The sequence below is a fragment of the Pelodiscus sinensis genome, chromosome 5 (assembly GCF_049634645.1).
Source record: "Pelodiscus sinensis isolate JC-2024 chromosome 5, ASM4963464v1, whole genome shotgun sequence".
NCBI classification, from domain to species: Eukaryota; Metazoa; Chordata; order Testudines; family Trionychidae; genus Pelodiscus; species Pelodiscus sinensis.
The window spans coordinates 84,996,493-85,008,420 of NC_134715.1; positions in this window are offsets into that span (position 1 = coordinate 84,996,493).

Sequence of the window (11,928 nt, forward strand, 5' to 3'; positions counted from 1 at the left end):
AGGCGACGGCTTTTGAAATTTCCTATCAGTGTTATTATAGAATAGTCTTTACTAAAAAACGGCTCTGTCTCATGTAGAGTCAACAATTAAAACAGCTTCACTTCAGAGCTTTCTTCTCCCATGAAAAAGAAAGAGAGAAACCCCAGTAATATAGGTGCATCAACAGGGATAGATTTGAGATGTGAACTTGGATCTGATCCATGGGTTATTGTTCTGGCCTATCTCTTGTAAAAAAAAAATGAGGAACAGCTTGGGAGTTGAGAGTGCTTGTTATCTTGTAGGATTGGACCCTTTGGTAGCATAGTCTTGAAAATCTTGGCTTTTGAGAAGGGAAAGCCCTGCTGACTTTAGCCTCCCTCTCAGAGAGCTATATGGGAATGGGAACCCACTGATAGTAGTTACCCCAGGTGATGTGGTACAAGGGAGATTCCATCGATGCATGGCTATCTTGCTACTTATAAGATATTGAAAAGTCACCAATCAGGTTGAAACTCTCTAGTCCAGGAGCTCTCCTGTCTGGAATTATTTTAGTTAGCTGAATGTCCACTTTTCATGGATGTGGTCAAATTTCCTGTGATTCCCCTAAGGTTTGTTTACAGCCACCAGTCCTGGCTCTCAGTACTTTGTGCTGTTATTTAGCTCTAATTTTCTCCTAAATGTCCTCTAACAGCCCACTAAGCAGTGCAAGTGTTGGTAATGCTGCTAGACAACACTGATCTGCCATGGTCCAGAAAATTCTCTCATTCAGAACTGGTCAGGTCCCAAGGGTGCTGGAATAGAGAGGTCAGCTTGTAGTATCTAGGCATTAATATGCTCCAATAGCATGGAACAGTGCTTAAAAGCTAAAGGCAAGTAGTATTTAGAATCCACATAACCCATTTTGCACTGCCAGTTTTGTGGGCACAAATAGTTGTGTATGTAACTGAGGTAATTTAGACAGCTAAGCTACCAAATCTACAGACACAATCCTGTAGTCAGAGAGCTAAATGATAGTAGTATGTCTATAAACTGGGAGGCAATTTCTAAATATTAGGACCAATGCTTTCAAACCAGCCTGCCTAAAGTTAGGAATCTACGCCAGGCACCTTGATGCATTTCCTGATTTCCAGAGATGGTTGTCAGTTCAAGTTCCCAATGAAGTTAGTAGCAGTGGATTCTTATCATCTCTGAAAATTAAACTACTATTAAAGTGTTTAAATATATATTTAGGTACCTAAAACGTTATTCTCCACCTACTCCTGGGGTAATTCTGCATCACTGCATGTGTGTAAAAATTCATGCCCCTCCCCCCAGACTTCTTTGTTTCCTGTCAGAAAAATGAATTCTGATGGGGAAGCAAAAGGAAACTGCAAGAGTGGTCACACACCCCTCCCCAGCAGTGCAGGCAGGTCAGTTTGGGCTCCTGAGCTAGTAGGAGCTAGTAGAGCTGTAAACCGCTGCCTGACTGGATGGTGGTCTGGGCAGTTATGTGTGTGAAAGAGAGAGACACTCTGTCCCTCTCACATGCTATTGTAGCCTGCTATGGAAAGGCAGTGCATGAGGACATAGGTGTAGGGCAGACTGTTTCCTCTCAAGCAGAACAGAATATAGCAGTCTGCCTGCTTAGTGAATTGTTCTCATTGTCTTTATACATTCCTCCAGTAATATATAAATTTTATATTTCAAGAGTGGTGTAAAGGACAGTGTGGACGTATAAATGCTTATGGTGCTTAGTGATTAAAATTGAACTGAATTTTTGGATTGAAAAATAAAAATTTCCTATGAAAATGTGCTCCATGAACTGTTTACTACTGACCTATCTGGAGATGGTCAGTGTCCAATATAAAATCTGAGTTTGAGTTCCCAGCCCTTATTTGCTCATCAGTTGCCTATGATGTAGCACTGAGCATATGGCTACTTACATTTGTTGACTTGTAACTAGAAATAAAAGGTCAAATCTAGCTACTTTACTATTAGGCAAGGGAGTTGGAGGATTCCTTCCAATTCTCCCCACATTCATTCTCCATCTGTTGTATTGTAGTTTATATAAATTACCAAAATAATTGACACCCGCATAATTTTATGGTATTATTTTGACAAAAATGCAAAATTTAAAAATATTGTGCACAGAAATTTTACTTTTTGGTGCAGAAATCCCCCAGGAGTATCCAGCCTTATTATATAATGTAATTATTCCCACTTTCCTCCTCCCCACCCTGTATATATAATCAATATATTTTAAGTTGTCCAGGCTACATTAATACATGGACTTTGTTCATATATCTGGGACTAAAAGGAAACATATTTAAATTACTAAATGCTGTTTAGCAGCACAGTATCCCTCACTTATAAAAAAAGCTGTACAACTTATTGCAGTTCATAAACTTCACTGTATAGCAGTGGGGAATGGTGGTTGTTTGAGCATTAAATTTAATGTATTATTGGTTTATAAATATACTGAAAAATGAATTCTTAAAAAGGTTAACTCACCCAGGGAAATTTACTAAAATGAATGTTGTTCCATACTTTTGTTTTCTTATTAACTATTATTCTCACACTTATAAAATAAAGGACAAAATATGTACCCTGTAGTTAATGCATAGGAGTCAGTGCTAAGTATGTTGCATATAATATAACTACTGTCAGTGCAATTGTTGTGTAGTTTCCATAGCAGAATATGATCCGGATGATGGGTCAAGTCAAGCTTTCAGATAAACAATGTAGATTTTAAATTAGACAATCCTGTTTCACCTGTCAGACTTTTAAAAAATCTCTTTTACGTATTCATAAATGAAGGAGAGTCCCTTCCAATGAACGTGACTTTATTTGCGGTTGTTTTACTATTGGTCCCAACTCTGTTCCCATCGAAATCAGTGAGAGCTTGCTGTTGGCGTCAGTGAGAACAGAATCAGGCCCACTGAAGAATCTGATGCTTTCAATCCTGAGACAGTACTTATTTCAGCAGAATCTTATCTTTGTGTAACCCACATACCTAGTGGGTATGGGTCACTGTCCCATGTAGTGGCACTTAGGCCACTTACAGTGAGGCTATGTCTAGACTGCAAGCCTCTTTCGAAAGAGAGCGTCTAGTCTGCACGCGGAACTTTCGAAAGAGCAAGCTGCTTTTTCGAAAGAAAGCACCCAGTGAGTCTGGATGCTCTCTTTCGAAGAAGCCCTATTTACATTCAAGAACGCCTTCTTTCAAAAGAAGCACTTTCGAAAGAAGGCGTTCTTCCTCGTGAAATGAGGTTTACCGCCGTCGAAAGAAAAGCCGCGTTCTTTCGATTTAATTTCGAAAGAACGCGGCTGCAGTCTAGACGCAGGTGAAGTTTTTTCGGAAAAAGGCTACTTTTCCCGAAAAAACCCCTGAGTCTGGACACAGCCTGAGAGATAAGAACAAGGGAGCTCTACAGCCTAAGATGAGAGCTAGCTGGTTTTATAGCTCAAGCTGTAGAGCAGGGCTCAACTTTGGAAGCCCTGGGGGACACAATGATACTCACAGCACATGCTGAGGGCCACAACTGAAGTGTGGTTATATATTAATAAAATATATATGCAAATATATGCAAATAGTGTCGTTCACACTGATGGGCACGAATACAAACATTAAGGCAAGACTACACGACATGCAGGTCCCATTTGAGTCAGTTCTGCTGATATTAAAAAAATGCAATATTTACCTGATTTCCTCCCATCTGATCAAGCACTTTTAATGAGCAATGGCAGTTCGGGAATTTAAGTACTAAAACACATAGCAACAGAAGACCATTATATTGACTCACCGTTGTGGAGTGTGCTCCCAATGGAAGCCATGTTCAAAGGATCTCACCCGCAGGCCATGTGTTGAGCTCCACAAAACCCAAACTACACCGGGGGCCACAAACAAATGGGCCGCGCGTTGAGTAGCCCTGCGGTAGAGGCTCCTACACTAAGCTCCTGAGGTCCCATGTTCAAATGTGCCTGGTGGTGGTTACATTTGCTCTTGTATCTATTCTGTTTCTCATTTACTTTCTCTTTGCTTGGTGCTCTGGGTCCATTTCATACACAAAATTTTGTAACCTTTTGTGACCTGGGGAACCTAGGGCAACCCTCACTGGAAATGCCAAGGTCAAAGCAGGCTGCAAAAGGGAGAGCAGACATTCCTAAGACTGGTAGATAACACTGAATTAAACTTCCTGACCAATCACAAACTGTGCTTGTCATCCCAGTCATAGTTATCAGGAAGCAAAATACCCAAAACAAAAAAACGCCCTCCCCCCACACACATCTAATCACCCAGTCCTCTTATTGCATTCAGTTCTCTGGCTCCCAATCAGCACCTAGTTCCAGTGCAGTGAGAAGTTATTTTAAAACTCTGCTCACATAAACAATATGTTCTTCTTCTGACCACAAAGGAGCAGCAATACTACCAAGTCAGTACAGGTATGGCTCGTACCCAAAATACCACACTGCCAGCCAATCATTTTGGGTCTAAAACTAAAGATTTATTATAAAGGAAAAATAAAAATAAAAGAAATGTTAAATGGTAAAGAGTCACATATATACAAATACTCCCAAGTCCGTATATCAGTGTCTTAGCAGTATTACATTGGACAAACGTCTCAGACACTTCGCCAAAGGATCAATGCCCACAAAACAGATATTAGACAGGATCACAAAGAAAAAACAGTTTCTTGCCATTTCAATCAGAAAGGACACTGTCTCAATGACCTAATCACCTGCATCCTACTCCAGAAGACTTTCACATCTGCACTTGAAAGGGAATCCTCTGAACTGTCATTCATGCTAAAATTCGACACTCATCGCGGGGGACTCAACAAAGACACCAACTACCTTACCCATTACAAAGATAGCTTCCCCAATTATCACCTCTAATACCATTAGCTCACAGACATCTACCTTTCCCCACCTCTAATATCATTAACTCACAGAAATTTACCTTTCTTCCCCCCCCCTGCATCTCCCTTCTGTTCTGAAATGTGATTTGTCCTTTTCATATGTGTTCATTTTTTTAAATTGTATCCTTTGGTATATATGGTTGTGACTATTTTCTTCCACTATTTGATCTGAGGAAGTGGGTCTGGCCCATGAAAGCTCATCATCTAATAAACCATCTTGTTAGTCTTTAAAGTGCTACATAGTCCTGTATTTTGTTTTAGCAGTATTAGTGAGTTTGCTAACTTGAAAGTCCCTCTGGCACATGTCTACAGCTTGGATGGGTCATTCAGGCCTTGTTCAGAGTGTTATTTGTAGAATATTTACTCCAGAGGTAATAGAAGCAGGATTGAAGACAAGATGGAGATGATGCCTTTTTTAGTCTTTTGCCATGCGGCTTGTATTTCCTTCTTTTGTTTCAAACACAAGCTGCCCAGTACATGGCCTGGAAGTCTTAAAGTTCTGTCCATAGGCATAGCCCTACATGCCTTGCTGAGTCATAAGGGGTCTTCCCTGGTTCCTGTCAATGAGCTCATTGTTCAGTTGATGTGCCTTGAAGGGTGATCAAGCAGGCTCAGTGCTGATGCCAATCTGTCTGGGGGTGTCATCCAGACACACATCACGAGTTTATAATATACATATATATAACTCACAATACAAAGGTGATACAAAAATATAAACAAAGTCATATCTGTCAAATCATAACTTTTCCACGGGTATGTTACATGGCATGACTGGAAATATTCCTTGCAACTTTACAATATTGGTATTCATAATATCCTAAAGTGTCCCCCAGATTCCTTACAACTTCACATCTTTGTTATACTCCTCCTTCCATTTACAAACATTCTTTTCTGCAGATGATCAGCTAATATGCTGCAGAATGAGGCTCAGACTCCAAGTACTACTTCCCTTATCGACATATGGTTCTTTTTTTCTGCTCCTTTCTTCTAACTGTAAGCAGGGGCTGAACTGCTGCTTGCTGTCAGCCAGCTGAAAGGAGGGGTGGGTGTGCCCACTACAGTTGTTTAGCTCTACAAGGTTGTTAACTGTTAACTGTTGACATGTAAATACTGCTCAGGAGAGAATCCAAGGTGTGGCTATGTAAATCCCATTCAGCCAGGGCTGATGGAGGGTCAGTGTTGGAATGGAATGTGGAGAATTGTATATAATTTGGGACTGTTGTGGGGGTCACTAATCATGCTACCCCTAAATGTGGGAACTGTCAAACATGCCACCAGTGCTTGCAGGAGAGACACCACCATCATGGTAAGAGGTCTCGGAAGAACAAGCCTCCCCCCTTCCAGAGTTGAGAGAACAGAGCTGGGGGAAAGGGTTAAAGGACTTGAGTCAGCCTGCTTCACACCTACCAGGTGTGAGCTATAAGACTGGCCCAGCCTGCACCTTTCCCCCTTTGTTTTAAGGACAGACCTAAAGCAGACTCCCTGAGGAGTCTTTTTGTTTGCTAGTCCAGTGAAAGCTGGATTTATTTGAGAGCTGAAATCACTGGTTTGGCTGAGAGTTGAAATCACTAAGCTGAAATCACTGGTTTGGCTGAGAGTTGAAATCACTAAGCTGAAATCACTGGTTTGGCTGAGAGCCAGACCTACTGCAACCAGTAGAGTGGCAGCAGGCGAGGAGCGGCGACTAGCAGCGTGGCGCGGCGGCAGGTGAAGAGCAGCCATCAGCGGCGTGGCGTGGAGCGGCGGCAGGCGAGGAGCGGCCATTAGCGGCGTGGCATGGAGCGGCGGCAGGCGAGGAGCGGCGACCAGTGGCGTGGCGTGGAGCGGCAGCAGGCGAGAAGTGGCGACAGGTGCCCAGCGGAGCGTCCAGAGGTGTGGGACGAGACAGCTGGTGAAGCGTAGCGGAGTTTTCGTATAAGGTGCCCCCTATCTATCTCCCCACCCCCATTTCTACCCAGGTTGGGAGGTGAAACCCTGCGGGTGAACTTTGGGACTCTGGGTGGCACAGAGACTTGTGGGGACAGAGACTTTTGGGGAGTCGGTGGACTTCGGGCGAATCTTGGCCGGGGTGGGGGCTCATGTTTGGGTTATGAACTCTGTTTGTGGTGTTTTCCCCAAGCTAATGCTGTATGAATTCTTCCTCTGTTTCATTAAATGTTCTTTTCCTACACTCAGACTCAGTGCTTGCGAGTGGGGAAGCATTGCCTCTCAGAGGCGCCCAGGGGTGCGTGAATTTCCCAGATCACTGGGTGGGGGCTCGAGCCGGTTCTTTGTGAGATTGACCCCAAGATATTGAACCCAGCCCTGGTTCCTGCCAGGCCTACCCGGCAGAAGGGCTACATTTTGGGGGCTCGTCCGGGATTTACTGGGTCAGTACCCCTCGCAAGCACATGTTGAGTGAGTTGCTGTTGTGGGAAATAATTGTGATTTGTATTTGAGGGCATTACTGTTTGTATCATGGCTTGTCTGTCAGGTTTGTTGGGCCCTGGCCCAGAAGCCTCTAGCTCAGAGGCAGCAACCTCAGCAGATGATTGGGCAAAAGCCCTGGGGCAAATCTTGGAGAAATGTGTGCTATCCCATGCTATGGCAAGCTCCTATTGTAAGTTAAGATTATTCCCTGGGGAAGAGGAGTTTGAACCCTGGCTGGAACACACCACTGAAATGCTAGAGCATTGGGCTGTGCCAGACAGAGAAAAACGAAGATGTTTAGTAGACAGTCTCCGGGGCCCAGCTTTAGATGTGATTCGCACCTTGAAGCTCACTAACCCTGAGGTCAGTGTAAAGGACTGCCTAGAGGCCCTCACTCACACCTTTGGGAGCATGGAGGGTCCTGAAGACAGTTTTTGTAACTTTCTCAATGCTAAGCAGCACCGAGGAGAGAAGCTCTCAGCCTATGTACAGAGGTTGGAGAAGTTGCTGCAGAGAGCTGTCATTAGGGGAGCCGTGACTGCTGAGCAGATGGACCAGACCAGATTGGCTCAAATTGTAAGAGGAACTCCATATTACAGCCCGATTCTACTACACCTCCGGCTAAGAGAACGACTGGAACACCCCCCTGCGTACTCCCAACTGATAAAGGAGGTCAGAGAGGAGGAAGAAAGGCAGGCTACCAGTGGGCTTTGGGAGGCCCAGAGGCCTAAGCCAACCAGCGCTGCACCCCGACAAACAGCCGATGTGCTCATGGTGAGCACCAGAGGAGACATTGCCCAGCAAGTTCAGGTCCTGACAGAACGGATTGCTGAGTTGCAGAGAGCCATTGACCAAGCGCGGATTTGCAGGGATGAGGAACCTCAGGCTGTGTTGATGGATAAGTCAGCGCCTGGAGCTGCCATCCCACCCAGCCAAAAGAGGAGAGGATCATTCTTCTGCTACCGGTGTGGTCAAGATGGGCACAGGGCTGCACATTGCCCAAATGAGGAAAACCCCAGTTTAGTTTATGGAAAGCTGAGAATCAGTCATGAGACGGTCGGGGGACAGGGACCACCCAGACCCCCAGGATTTGACGGATTCCCCAGAAAAGACCACTCAGCTAGGATCCCTTCAGGACTGATAGGGCCTCGAGCAGAGGTCACTGTAAGGATTGAAGGGGCGGAGTGCAAAGCAGTGCTTGATACCGGTTCCCAGGTGACAATTATATTCCAGTCATTCTACCAACAGGTGCTCAGGCACCTGCCTATCCAGCCATTGACTGGCCTTGGCCTGTGTGGTCTCAGCATGAACGAATATCCCTACAAAGGGTATGTCATAGTGCATTTGGAATTCCCTGAGGAGGTGGCAGGGGTAAGAGAAGAGGTGGACACAGTAGCCTTGATATGCCCTGACCCTAAAGGGGTCCCTGATGTGTCAGTACTGATAGGGACCAACTCCAGTCTCTTCAAGGTGCTTGCAGAATACTGCAGACGACGGGCTGGGGACCAATATCTGGATACCCTGATGATCCATACCCTTTGTGCTGAAGCCTATAGGAAGATTGAAGATGCTAAACAGGAGATGTCTGAGCTACCAATGGGTACTCTAAGGTATGCAGGAGCAAACCCTTTAGTAGTGCCTGCAAGGACAGAGCAGGAAGTGCTCGTCATGAGCACCTGGCTGAAAGGCAATAAACGAGTGTTCGCCATGGTAGAACAACCAACTGAGGGAGAGCTTCCTGATGGGGTCCTGGTCCCCTGTGGAGTTATAACTTTACCAGCAGCATCCCAGGACACAGTCACAGTACTGATTGCGAATGAAACAAGTCGTGATATTATTGTGAATCAAGGGCAAAAGATAGCAGATCTTTTCGAGACTGAATCGATTGTGAGTCCCCAGTGTGAACCGCACATTCAGACTATAGATCCATCAAGGTTTGACTTTGGAGATTCACCCTTGGACGAAGAGTGGAAGGATCGCCTGAGGAAGAAGCTCTCTGAAAGACCCAAGGTATTCTCACTGCATGAGTGGGATGTGGGGTGTGCCAAAGGGGTTGAGCATAACATCAGACTACATGATCCCCGACCTTTCAGGGAGAGATCTAGAAAAATTGCACTTTCAGAGATGGATGATGTGCGACATCACCTTCAGGAACTGGCTGCAACTGGCATAATTTCCGAGTCCCACAGCCCCTATGCTTCACCCATTGTGGTAGTCCGAAAAAAGAATGGGAAAATTCGGATGTGTATTGACTACCGCACCCTGAACCGCCGTACTGTGGTTGACCAGTACACAATGCCCCGAGTAGAAGATGCATTGGATTGTTTATTGGGAAGCCAGTGGTTCTCAGTATTGGATCTTCGAAGTGGATACTACCAGATCCCCTTGGGAGCAGAGGACAAGGAGAAGACCGCCTTCATCTGTCCATTGGGGTTTTATCAGTTTGAACGCATGCCTCAAGGGATCTCTGGGGCCCCCGCCACATTCCAGCGCCTCATGGAGAAAGTTGTAGGGGATATGAACTTACTGCAAGTCTTGGTCTATTTGGATGATCTGATTGTATTTGGAAGGACCTTGGAAGAGCATGAAGAGAGACTTCTTAAAGTACTTGACAGGTTGGAGGCCCATGGGCTGAAACTTTCCATTGATAAGTGTCAATTCTGCCGAACATCAGTGAAGTATGTTGGTCATATTGTATCCCAAGAAGGTGTGAGTACCGATCCGGATAAAGTAGAAGCACTCACTACCTGGCCGCGCCCCAGAAACTACAGAGAGCTTAAGACTTTCCTTGGATTTAGTGGCTACTATCGGAGGTTTGTGAAGAATTATGCCACCATTGTAAAGCCTCTGAATGATCTTACCAGGGGATACACGGCCATCAAGAGGAAAGCTAAGACCAAGAATAAGGGGAGACCCCCACGACCTCCCGATCCAAGACAATATGGCCCCCTAGAGCCTTTTGGACCACGATGGGAGGAGGGATGTGAAAGGGCTTTCCGAGAGATCATTAGCTGTCTAACTCATGCTCCAGTCTTAGTTTTTGCTGACCCAAACAAGCCATTCCTCCTACATACAGACGCCAGTTTGGATGGTTTGGGAGCAGTCTTGTACCAAGATGTGAACGGCAACCGTAAACCTGTGGCCTTTGCGAGCCGAGGGCTGTCTGACAGTGAAAGTCGTTACCCCATCCACAAGTTGGAGTTCCTGGCCTTGAAGTGGGCCATCACTGAGAAATTTCGGGACTATTTGTACGGTGCTAATTTCCAGGTATGGACAGACAACAACCCACTGACTTATGTACTGACAAGTGCTAAGCTGGATGCTACTGGACAACGATGGGTGGCCGCCCTGGCCAGCTATGAGTTCAGCATACAGTACCGATCAGGGAGAAACAATGTAGATGCAGATGCGTTGTCTCGGCGTCCACAGCCAACAGAAATTGGTGAGATTCCTGTAGACGGAGTGAGAGCTATCTGCAACGGTAGTTATCAGAAATCCAAGGCACATGAGAGTCCTCATGGGTGTGTTGCAGAAACACTGGGCCTACCCCCTGAGAGTGTACCCTCTGTCTCCGTGAACTACATTATGTTGGACCAGTCCCCCTTGCCCAGGCTCAATGCTTCTGACTGGCAGAGAGCACAGCTGCAAGATGTCGACATCCGTAACACACTACTTGCAAAAAGAGAAGGGAAAAGCCCTAGTGCAGTTGCCACATCCACCCCTGAGGGTAAGCTACTGTTGCGGGAGTGGTGCAAACTGGAACTAATACAGGGGGTGCTGCACCGGATCACCGTAGATCCTTTGCAAAATCGACGAACGCAACTAGTGCTACCAAAAGAGTACAGAGCCTTGGCCATGAGAGCCCTGCATGATGATTTTGGGCATTTGGGAATGGAGAAAACCCTGGAACTTATCCGTAGTAGGTTTTACTGGCCCCGAATGGCTGAAGATGTACGAAAAAAATGTGAGACCTGCGCCCGATGTGTTCATAGGAAAACTCTGCCTACCAGAGCTGCTTATCTGGAGAATATCACCACCAGCAGGCCTTTGGAGCTGGTGTGTATCGATTTTTTGTCTTTAGAAGTGGACAGGAAAAATATGGGGAACATTTTAGTAGTGACTGACCATTATACCCGATATGCACAGGCATATCCCACACGTGACCAGCGAGCCACTACTGTGGCACGAGTTTTGTGGGAAAGATATTTTTCAGTGTATGGTCTCCCAACTCGGATACATTCTGACCAGGGGAGGGACTTTGAGAGTCACCTCTTGAAGGAGGTGCTACGATTGTCCGGAGTTAAGAAGTCCAGAACAACACCTTACCACCCCCAAGGTGACCCTCAGCCTGAGCGGTTCAATCGGACTCTACTAAATATGCTGGGGACTTTACGCCCAGACCAGAAAGCATCCTGGAGCCAGCATGTCGCATTTTTGGTGCATGCCTACAATGCTACAAGAAATGATGCTATAGGGGTCACCCCATTCTTCATGATGTTTGGACGAGAGCCGATGCTGCCTATAGACATATGCTTTGGAGTATCAGGAGATGGCGAGAGTTATGAGACACACTTGCAATATGTCTCCCGATTACGAGAAAAACTGCAGAATGCCTATCGCTTGGCTACTGCAGCTGCCCGGA